Genomic DNA, 12,791 nt, shown 5'->3' with positions numbered 1-12,791 from the left:
TGCTTAAATGAAATTCACTACTTCCGAATTGAAGGACTCAGTTAAACTCATGATATATTTCACCTTAAAAAAGTAATCCTACATGCACTCACTGATAAGGCCTCAAATTAATGACCTACAGTTGGATGAAAATTAATAAGAGATCCTTGGAAAAATGTGCATTCTAGTCATGCTGTTGAATACATACAAGTTGACCCCGGAAGCTCATAACTCTTAGGAAGAAAGACATCAAAGACTACTCCAGTCATACCAAAAGGACTCACAAGGCAATTTGACTGGGCTCTCGTTGGCCACAAGAATGGACAAAAAGGATTATCGCTGTAATAGAGAAAGCACACCAAGTTCATTTAAACTAATGAATTCATGATTTTACTAAAAGACAGAAAAAAAAACCCTATTTAGTCACAATTGAGGCATACAAGTCAACCCACTACAGGCTTCCCTTAGTATCCACAGGGCATTTGGCTCCAAGACCCTCCCCATTAAGACACCAAAATCTACAAATGCTCGAGTCCCTTATATAATAAAATAGAGCAATATTTGCATATAACTTACCAACATCCTGTGCTATACTCAGAGGTATTCAACCTTTTGCATCTTTTGGCCACACTAGAAGAAGAGCTATTGTGGATTACACATTAGATACATTGTGACACATAATCACACAAAAAAATCTCACAATGTTTTAAGTAAATTTACGATTTTGTGTTGGGCCACATTCATTGTCGTCCTGGACTGCATGCGGCCCATGGGCTGCAGGTTGAACACCCCTACTAAACCATCTCTAGATTACTTACAGTACCTAATACAATGAAAATCTTCTGTAAAAGTTTTTATACTGTTTAAAAAAATAGTGATAATAAAAAAGTCCATGCATGTTGTTTACAGACACACCATCAAAGTGCTAACTATATGGTACCTGTCAGCAACAACATAACTTTTTAAAATATTTTTTATCTTTAGTTGGTTGGAACTGCAGATGCAGAGAGTCAGGTGTATTTTCACAACTGGTAAGAGGAAAAAATAAACACTTATCTTGCTTTTTCTAACTGAAGTTTAACAAATAGCAAACAAATAGAGGATGAGTACCTGTCTTTCTAGAAGTAATCCAGGTAATAAAAGGAAAAGAAATTGAAAAAAGGAAAGTGTCTTTCCAGCTGGCACCAAGCTATGGACATCTCTCGAGACAACTGGCACAAGTGTTACAAGACCAAGTGAAAGAGAAAACCCCACCACAAGAAGCAAAAATATGAGCTATAATGCCCCACTGGCAAAACTAAGATTGCCCCCATTGCTTTTACATGGTCTACTTGTGGGGAAACAGCACGAAATATTGAGCCTTGAGGCTGGACACAGGCAATTTCTCCTTGGACTCAGAGTAATGTATGTGTAAAACAAGGATTCCCAATGTTATCTACAATGCATACAATGCCAAATTAGTCTGCACCAAGATCCCAGGAAAAAGAACTGTGTTGTGCTCATTGATGGCACACTGTACCAACAGTGGTATGAGTTCCACCAAGCACCACCACTAAACTGCAAGAAGGGGACCAATTATTGAATAAATTATCTTTATCCCATTATATGTTTTGGCCTCCTTTGTTCATTTTCAGGCTCATTATTCTGTTTTTGTGCCCATACCATGGTGTTTTGATTACTATGGCCTAGTAATGTAGTTTGATATTAGGTAGCATGATCCCTCCAACTTTGGTTTTCTTTCTCAAGATTACTGGTGTCGTTTGGGGGTTTTTTTGTGGTTCCATATAAATTTTTGGAATATTTGTTCTGGTTCTGTGAAATGTCATTGGTATCTTGATAAGAATTGCATTGAATCTATGTATTGCTTTGGGTAGTATAGACATTTTAGTGATGTTAATTCTTCCTATTCATGTACGTAGTATATGCTTCCACTTATTTTCATTTTCTTCAATTTTTTTCTTCAGTGTCATAATTTTCCAAGTAGAGTTTTGTTTTTTTTTTTTTACATTTTTGGTTAGCATCAATAATTCAACAAATAACAAGTGCTGACCAGGATGTGGAGAAAGGGGAACCATTCTGCACTGTTGGCGGAAATGCAGGCTGGTGCAGCCTCTGTGGAAAACAGTATGGAGTTTCCTGAAAAAAAAATTAAACATGAGACTCCCTTTTGAGCCGGTGGTTCCACTAACCCTATCCTCTATGTTCATTGCAGTGTTATCTACAGTCACCAAGATTTGGAAGCAACACAAGTGTCCATCAGTAGATGAGTTGATAAACAACTCTTCATTGTGTAAAAGGTGGTACATTTACACAATGGAATATTACTTGGCTATAAGAAAGAAGAAATTTTTATCCTTTGTGAAAGCACGGATGAACCTGGAGAGCATTATGCTAAGTGAAATAAGCCAGTGAGAGAAAGACAAATACCATATGATTCACTCACGTGTGGAATCTAATGAACAGACTAAATTAACAAGCAAAATAGATACAGACTCATAGAGAACAGGATGGCAGCTCTGGGGGTGGGGGTTGGGCACTGGGGAATGGCTGGATCAAGCAACATGGACACAGACAACAGTATGGTGATTGTTGGGAAAGAGAGATGAGTGTAGGTAGAGAAGGGTATAAGGGTGGTAAAGGTAATAGGAAAAATGTAATAAAAATAAACTATTAAATAATAATAAGAAGAGGGCCAAGAAGACTCCTGAGGAGGAAGACATCTTAAACAAAATTTTTTTTTAATTAGAAGAAATATAGTGAAAGGAAAAAATGCTAAAATCAGCCATCTTCTAGACAAGCAGTTCCACACGGCGAGCTTCCCGCATGCACTGCCCCAAGACCAGGCCCGTGCAGCCTCCCAGGTGGCTGTGTGCTGGAGGGCAAGGAGCTGGGCTCCAGCTGAGGAAAACAAAGCCCGGAAAGACAAATAAACACTCCTTTCTATTTGATCTCCTATAATAAAGGTGTCTATTATTCTAAAAGAAAAGAATCACCATGTTATAGTCCCTGAAATATTAATGGGTGGAGACATTATTTATTAATAGCCACTAAATAGTAAAAATGTAAAAATAATTATATGTCTTCTAATAAAAAGGAAAAAATCCCATCTGAATTTGGTCAAGCTTTAAATTCAAATATCAACAAACACAATATACAGGGGCTGGACAAATTTGCTTTAAAAAAAAGCCACAAAGATTCAATCAGCTAAATCCAGACTGTGGAAAACTCTAAAGAAAAATGACAATGTTTTTCTAAAAAACATCAAAGAAAAAGAAAAACAGAGAAACAGTGAAATCTCTATATTAAGAGAGATAACAAGACATTTCAAATTAAGCGTACTGTGGTTATCGAGTGAATCTAATTATTAAATGATTATATTTACGAGATAATTGTATATTAAAACACTGCTATTTTACATACTAAGAAATTTTATTGTCATATTTAAATGTAATAATGAAATACATTTTTAGGAGTCCTTAAATTTTAGAGATACATATTGAAATACAATGAAATGCTCTAATACTGGGGAAGTAATTCAATGTAATGCATCTTAGTGCATTAGGATCTTAGTGGGTAAAGGAGTTAGGTTCAGTTTCCCCAAAATAGATCCAGAGACAAGGATTCACAGGCCCATGTTGTCACTTTGCTACACCCATTGTGACCCAGAGAGACCAGAACGAGGGTTGGGGAGTCCTACGGAGGGTGGTTTTAACATGATTCTGCAGCAGAAGTCAGGAGTACATATGAAATCTCTGAGACTTCTGGACCCAATATGGCGGAGTTACACTTTCATGCCCCATACCCATCAATAATTGTTCAAGGGCCATCCATATTCAAATAAATTCCCAGGCCTTACTGACTTAAAGATGAGAGTGCGAAGAGAGAAGCATACATTAAGGAACGGAGGCACCAACTCTATGTTACAAAGACTGCATGGGAAACAAGATTGGTCAATTTAATAATTCGGAAGTCTGGGTGATGGATGGTGGATATATGGCTGTTCACTATATTATTCTGTACACTTCAGAATTTGTTTAAATTCCCCCTCTTCCTAAAAGACAATTTTTAAAATAAAGAAAGAGAAAATAGGCTTATCTCAAAGTATTCTCCTGGTGTCCCTCGGTTTATGGCAACATAACTTTAATCTCTGCCTCTGTCTTTCCATGGCCTTCCCCAAATCTTTGTACCTCAATTTCTCCCTCTCCTCTTTCTTATAAAAACAATAGTCGCTGAATTTAATGCTTACTCTAAATCAGTATTATCTCTTTTGAAGATCCTTAATTACATCTGCAAAGACTGTATTTCCAAATATGGGCATACTCACAGGTATTGAGAATTAGGACCTGACCTATCTTTTTTGGAAGAGTTTACCAATATACCTACTACAGAATGTGCAAGGGAAGAAAAGTGAACTTGGTATTAATAAAATAAAATATGAGGTTCAGAGTTTCAGGAAGTATCTCTTTCTATTCTAGTTCCAGGACAATGTGCATTAGTTACCAAGTACGTACTTATCCCTCTGCCATCTGCTTCACGGTCTCTTACTAGGAACTGCCATATTTACTTTGTGGGAGCTGGCTCATAGGCTGGGAGAAGAGAGCCTACAAGTCAGCTTCTCTTGGAATTCAAAAGGCAGCACAGAATAGTGTCTGCACCCTTATTTAATGCTGTGTCTCCTTATTTGGGTATAAGTCTGAAGAGAAGAAAATGGGGACCCTCTTTTAACTTCCTAACTGTCTCTGTTCTCATGTTTCTTTTCACTAGTTATGCTCAGGGGTATGAAAATTGCTGGCATATCATTTGTTTCTCCTGTGTCTTATCCTCTTACCAGAAAATAGAGACATAGAGTACATATATCTCTCATGCCAAGAGAGCTGTCTGAACTAAGCTAGACTAACCATTGACATACTGAAGGAAAAGTTGATAAGGAAATTTAGAAAATCATTTTGCAAACTAATTTGCCTAATTTAAAAGCATACCCTATCTTGCAGGAAGATCCTTTTCAGGAATGTTAGAAGTCAAGGATTTTTCTGGGTATCTCTCCATTTATTTCAGTAGCATTGCTAAAACTTCCCATCCCATGCTTATCTACTCAAACCCTGTCTACCTCCAAGGGAGATGGACACCGGGCTAATTATGATAGAAATCTTGTACTCAATATTTTACCCTATCAAATAAGAAAATGAGACTCAAAATGAGAGAAGCCACCAGAATATAATGATTAGGAAGGAAAACCGCACAAATGAAAAAGAAGTGGATCAAAAGGGGTTGGCCAAGAACTTGGTGACACCGGCACATCCCAAGCTCCTGGCAGTTTCCCCTCCTCAGCCCTCTTTCCCAAATCCTCATATCCCTGTTTCCCTTCCTCCCAGTCCCATAGGTGCTCCCAGCGTGCCAGCCTTCATCGACCTTCAGCAGAACACGTTTCCCTAAAAAAGTCTCCCCTGGAGGTCACCCCAGCCTTCCTGCAGCAGAGTTTCACCAGCTGCTGCTCTGCACTCAGGCTGACCTCTCTTGTTGGGGACCTGTGTTTTTCCCCTCCGCATACTCAGCAAGTAGCTGATTTTCTCCAGTTCCAGTTTAATAGCATTATCTCAAAGCCCCAGTGTGACTGAAGTTTAAAAAGCATCAGTCGTGGAAGCTTTTGCATATATGGGCTGGGGAAATCTGAAATCCGCACATGGAGCAGTCTCTCACATGTCTTTTTCCAGAGAAAGCAAAAAAGTTTTACTTGTGTAGGTGGAACGAAGGAGGGGTGGAAAGCTTCCCTGAAACTAATTCCGTGTACATGCCTGAACAGCTTTACGGCGCATGTTCAGCTTTAATCAGAAGATTTCTTCACAGCCTCAGGACCTAACCTCCGCCTCCAGCCTGCAGTGCTCACTGTGCCTTATCCTGTAACATCAGTGAACGCTTGGGTGCACATATGCACAGCAGCTGACTTTACAAAATGGGTAGAAATGTCACTCCAAGGTCAAAGCTTGCCCTTTGTTAAGACTGGATCAAATTCATCTTATAGTTGTATTTTTTTTAAGATTGCAAAAGTGTGATATTACATCCCTTGCCTATAATACATCAGCTAGATTTATAAAAATTAATGGCAGAAGTAGCTTAGGGCTAAAAGTTGTTAGGGGAAGAAAAGCACACATGCCCAGTGAGTGTTCCTGAATCACTTCCTTTATAGACTCTATGCATCTTATCGGAAAAACATCCACTCAGAGTCCATAAAGGACATAAGTGAGTTTGGCCTGAAAACAAAAGAAGGCAGAAAGGGAAAAAGAACCTAGCCAAAAATGCAGCCAAGTTCTGTGTTTGACTAGCTCATCTACCAAAGTAGCCAGAGGTAAGGAGTCAAACTTTCTTTAGACTAGTAAAGAGATGATGTTTCTCTTTAGTCAAACTCAAAAACTTAGTTTCCCTTTTTATCCCCTCAAGTTTTTTTTATGTTTATTTCCCACTTGGGAGAATACAGCTTCTGCTGAGGCCAGTTGCTTAAATAGTCTATCCTGAGTTTCATTTTAATCACAACACATTTGAGCTCTGAAAATGCCACAAAATTCTGATTTAAATCTTTTAAGAATATCCCTTTACGGCTATTCAAATTTAATTATTGTAAGAACACTACCACTATATTAAAATATAATCACCTTACTCCTTTTGGCTTCATGACAATGTTCGTAAAGTGCTTAATATTCATGTAACATGCTACCTCACCCTGTAATATCACTATATTTATGGAAAGAAATTGTAATCCTCTTTACTGGCTCAGGTTAATTCCAATAAAATATTAAATCCATTTTCTAATCTAAATGAGTTCATTAGGAGAGGCATGGTACTGAGAATACCAAACTCTCTGCAGAGTTCAGCTTCATTACATTTCCGCACTGTGCGTTTCCAGAGCTGTTGTACTACATTTATGAGGATTTATCTGTACTGTTCCAAAAACATTCATCCTAATTCTACTCCTTCTGTGCATGCTAATCATGAATATGTTAAGTGGAAATACTAAGCTTGTAGCCAATCTCATCCCCAGATGGGTTCAAGTTATGATTACAGAAGCAAATTTGCCATAAGCACTCTTAGAGCAGTGCCAGTGAGGAGGAAATGAAGGTTTAGAGCTATGCTTAAAAAGAAAAAGAAAAAAAAAAAAGGCATTTTGAGACAAAGTAGGAACGTCATAGATGCTGGAGGGAAAAGGGGGGGAGGCAGGTTCAGTTTACTGTGTCTCAGAGAGAACTTTAAGGATATATAAATAGACCTGTCTGAAAAAATTGAAGTAAATACAAAGATTAAATCATTAGCTTTAACTGCTTAGAGTGTCCAAAAGTCCATAATCCAAAGTTGAACTCTACATTATTCAGCTCGTTACTTCTAGCAAAGCTTTACTCCATTAAACACTCCATTCAAAAGAAATAATAGACCTTTTAAAAAGGAAAGATGAGACCAATCTGGGATGTTCAGGTAGTGAATAATTACACAATCCCCAACTGTTTGCCCAGGGAGAGCTCTGACCTGTTTTCACATATATCTAGCAGTTTTTTTTCTTTCCCTTGCAGGCAAAAGAAAAAATAATAGGTCATTTTGTTTTTACTCATATATCACATAGGGTAAATCCATTAAGAATCGTTCAGAGAGCTCTAATATGTTAGCGTGCGCAGTGACCTCCTAGGAAGACAATTTTAATCTGTATTTCAGAAAATTAATAAAACAAAATGTTTCTCAAATATTCATGGGGTGGATCTCTACATATTTTTAGTATCAAATGAAGATGAGCAAGAAGCAAGTTGAGTATTAATCTATACAATGTCTGCGATACATTGTCAGCCTAAAGTGAAACCCAGCGGCCACTGGTTGTCACTGTTGTTCCACAAAACAGCAATACTGGTGCTATTCTTTCAAAGAATGCCTGCAAAGAATAGCATTTGAAATGATGTATTTGACTATTTAGTTTATCACTAAAGCAGAGCACAGGAACACATACCAAGGCCCCATGGATTTTAGACTAAGTATTAGGCATTTGGATGTGAAAGCTGGACCAAAAAAGGTTTCTGTATAAATCACAAAGACGTGAAATATAGATCCAATTATTGCATAAACAAATACTCTTTGCATTTAAATAGTCGTGTGAGGTATCTGTTAGTTAAAACATTCGTTCTGTCTGATATTTAAACTAAATGTTATTATGTAATGCCCACTCTGTGTATATCACTTCAAGTCTTGGGCACACTTTATTCAAATGAAGTGCTCTCTAAAGATTGCACTTATAACATTTTTAATGAGTAGATGCCTAGACAGTCTTGACATAATATTCCTTTTCCAAATCTGATTAAAAGTGGCATGACAAGAAATCAATGAGATCCTGAATATAAAATCCCCAAATATTCTGCTGTGTTTGAAATTAATTAAGTACTGTGACGCAGAAGATTCAAATCAATACACATCAGTGATGGTAGTGTTAAAGGTGGGAAGAGTTGGCAAGAAATCAGCATGGTATTCATGGTTATAAGATGATTATCTACTCAGTGAAATTAAAGGTTAAAATTAGACCAACTGCGCTTTGGGAAAATGCAGAGGGAGGTCTTGAAAGTCAAGAACCATCACTGTTCCTGAATACAAATCTTTCAAATTTGTGAAATAATACCTTTTAAAAGAATGAAAGGATGGCACTTGAATTTCTATTTAAATAAATAGGATTCTTTCCAAACTGTGTTAACAATCAGTTAAAAACTTGGCACTGGTGTTTTCCAATGACTATAGTGTGCGTTGGGAGAGGGGAGCACCAATCATGTTTTTACTTATTTGAACACATAGCTGAACTATGGAGTTTATCTTCAAATGATTTCTCAAGATAAAGTACTATTGTTTTCAAGATTTATATCTTTATACTATTTACTTTTTCTCTCCCTCCTTCCCTTTTTTCTTTCCTTCTTTCTTTTCTTTCTTATTTTTCTTTCTTGCTTTCTTACTCTTCTTCCTTAACCATGAACATGTAAAACTCCAGAAGCAATAAGAGGAAAATACATAATCAGGAAAGAGTGGATTATTAATACTGCCTATATTGATAAAATAGGTACAAAGGTTGTCCCATTTTAATATTTTTCTCATTAAAAATAGGTAAAGATATATAAAGACTATGTCAATCTTACCTTTTGTGTAGATTACATTTTCATTAACATGAAAGCCTTTTTTAATACATTGACTTTTGTTTTAATATGCCAGATTTGAATAATTGCCCTCTCTTGGAAAAGGCAATCATATTGACAGAAACAATTTCAAACACCCGCACCCACACACAAAAGGTAATTATGTCCAAAAATCAAACTATGTGAAAAAACCCAGCAATATTAGTATCTATTTGTATAAACTTTCCAGTGTGTTTTTTAAATAAGTGTTCTCTAAAGTGGGGAAAAGAGCAGCCAAGTCTTTCAAGAGCAGTGCTTGTGGAAAATGATGCTTCCTGGCCTTTTTACAAGACCTGCAGAACCAGAATCTCTCTGAAATGCATATTTTCAGCAAACTTTCCACATTAAATTTTAGTGTCATTCTTTCTGTCTCATTAAAGCAGAGAAGAAATATTATGACATTACAAATGCTATAATTAATAGCATTTTCATGATTGATAGAATCAAAGAACAAAGCCTATAAACTATAATTTAGATAAACTGCCCCAAATAGAAGTAGAATTATTTTTATGCCCTCATATGATAATTATATATTTGTAATGAGATATTTCATAAACCACATGGTACATAAACACTAATTTAATAAGCAAGGCATTGGAAAATAAACTATATGCGATGGAAAGTGTTCCATTAATACCCACTGGGTGGCCCCCCAAAAAAACACAGACAATAGAAGCTTTATCTCTTCTCTCCTGTGACAGCTCTTACATCATTACCCTGCTTGGTGATTTTTTTCATTGGGGATCCTCAAAAATTATTTGAGGAACGTTTCATTGAGTTCAAATTCTTTCATCTTCAAAATATCAGACTCAGCTCTGTTCATGTAGTAAGTACATAGTAACCATTTGGTTAATTAGAAAGCTCATTAAGGACACACTCCACATTAATACTTCCCTAAAACCATAAATATATTCTTTAAGTGCTTAGGGTAAAATATGTTTTGTAAATTAACTAATTTTCATTTTAGGGCTTAAAGTAATATCATTTGATATCCAACTATATTCTTGTGCCAAATGCTGTCCATGTTCTCTGAAAGAAGGGCAATAAAAGCAGAAAAGCCTTATCTAAGGGACAAGGAAAATGAAAGACTAGGAAAGAGAGAGACGTCAAAGTTAGTACAAACATCACCAGCTTAAAATTTAAAACTGTGACTGTCTCCACTTTTCCTTTATTCCTTTGAGAGCCAGAACCTACCTGCAGGATTTAGCAGTGCACCAGCCTCTTAACTAGAGACTACAATTCACAAGTTGTCTTCAGGCTAGGTATGGTCATGCTACTGAGTTCCTTCCTAAGAAATTTGAGGTTTGCATGTAGCACTTCCAGAAAAATGACATGTCTTTCCCTCCAGTCTCTTATTCCTTTTTCTGGAGGTAAAAGTGCTTATCTGCAGTGACCAAGCCCCATCTTAATTGGATACAACACAGTAAGGAAGGCAGAATAGTGAAATAGAAGTGTTTGGTTTTTTTTTTTTATTTAGTTTCTATTTTAGACAGGTGAGAAGAAAGTAAATTCTAGCTTGTTGGAAATGTTGTATTTTTTTGCCTCTGTTTTAGCCTATAGCTGAAATAGTTCAGCCCCACAAAAACAGTATGTGATCACATGTGATCATGTTTGATGTACTAATTCACTCAGTTTTCTTTATCACAAGTTGCCTGATCATAGTGTTGACCAGTAGATAGTAAGGAAAGTCTAACTAGTGCAGTGGGTGGAACTCCAGAATACTAAAACCAGAGGAAGGCAGTCAAAATCTTGGTAGAGAATTTTTATGAGCATTGTTAGTGCCAATGAATACCAGTTGGGTTAGTGTGTATGGGTTAGTCTCAAGAGAAAAATTAAATGTTTAATCTTCTAAAATACAATTTTTTAATGTAAATTTTTTCTGAAAAAGCTAGAGGATAAGAGAGTCAGCCTCACTTATTAATTTCACACAAGATGAAAAACATATTTTTAGGGACAGTAAGAATAGTATATCCTATATAATGTAGTAAATAACTTATATTTTAATATAACTTGCAGGAGATGCATGGTTATTTCTCTTATGCTATGTCCCTCATATACTTTTAATATACTATACTTTCTTTTTTTTTGAAGGAAAGCATAGATTTGCAAGTAATGAGGTCATGACTACACGGAGCCTGCAAGCTTCCCTGTTACGCCATAGCCTGTAATGAGCTGACGTAATGTTATAAATTGCCAAGATTAAAAGTTTCTGTAGTATCTACTTGCCTGGACTTTTGGGTGCTTTGTTTTTCAAAATCTGCACGTTTGTGTGCATATTAGTTGTTACACTTGTGAGCGCTCAACATTATAAGAGAAGTCTGAAGGTGCCTGCTATAACAAAACATAGTCAGGATTGAATCTCATAATTGACAATAACTAGATGTGTGACCTTGAGAAAGACTTTCAATTTTTTTGTGTTGGTTTCTTCATTTATAAGGACTTATATAAAATAGTAAGAATTAAACAAGGTAATATAGAAAAATCTTTGGCATAACCCCTTTAAAAACATAGTTGTTGTCATGCTTGGGAATAAATGCCATACCCAGAAGTAAGAATTATAATTTTTTTAGTAATTACTTAACAACACGAGAGAGCAAGTAGAAGTATGAACAAACTAGTAAGTACAAAGTCTCAGTTTAAAGTATTTTAAGTCATATGTGGCTCACTTAGTATAATGTTTTATAACATAATTTTCTTTAGAAAAGGAGATATATGACTAATTCCAACATCTGAAATCGTTATTTCTTAAAAATTTTAAACTACATAAAATAATTTAGTGCACTTCAATTAATGAATAGAGCATTGGAGTTAGATGTGGCTCTCCAATCTGTGCATGCCATTTCTCCCTTCCCATAAACCAAAATAGCCATGACTTTAAAAGTAGGAGACAAGCCACTGTCTCATACCACTTGTAAAATCTGTGCTTTTTTGAGAAGTCAATACATGGAATTAGACATAACTGGGTAGATAAATGTTCAGCAAGTGGCTTTCTAAAGACAGAGCTAGCTAAAGTAAAATTATAAAAGAACTTGCATTATAAAAATGAAGGAAGGTTCTCTGCATTCCTCACTTCCCTTACCAAGACTTTGTCCATCCAATAAGCTAGCTGTCCTTGCTCTGCCTCCAGAGGTGGCCGATCACTCAGATACGTCCAGATTCTCCCGGAATCTCTGTTAAACTCTCAGCTTCTGAACCAGGTCATTTTCCTCAGGGATACTGGGAGAGTTTACATGTCATATTACACCGGCTCCTCAAACTCTGGCCGTGCATCTTGTCTTTTCGGCTCTAGTAAAAATGTCTGAGTCTTATGTCCCCAGAAATTATGTCCATAGAGTACAAATGCCTTCATCGTACGTCCCAAGAAACTGTCTCTCATGCAGTAAAAATTCCAGAGTTATTTTCCCCAAAAAAAGGTCTCTAACTTTTTAAAGATGGTCTTTAGTCAAAAAGATAAACTATTATATAAAAAAGAAAGCACTCACTCCCTTCTCTCTTCATCTTAGATAATACATACTTATTTTAAGTAGATTTTTATGACAATTAGAGCACAGCAGAGACTAGTGTTGAGATTTTGAGACAATATGATGGGCGGACCCACGCAGTAGGCAGTCCTTTGAAAATTCATTAGGA

The sequence above is a fragment of the Artibeus jamaicensis genome, unplaced genomic scaffold (assembly GCF_021234435.1).
Source record: "Artibeus jamaicensis isolate MK-2021 breed Jamaican fruit bat unplaced genomic scaffold, CSHL_Jam_final contig_466, whole genome shotgun sequence".
Taxonomy (NCBI): Eukaryota; Metazoa; Chordata; class Mammalia; order Chiroptera; family Phyllostomidae; genus Artibeus; species Artibeus jamaicensis.
This window is presented reverse-complemented; position numbering follows the sequence as displayed.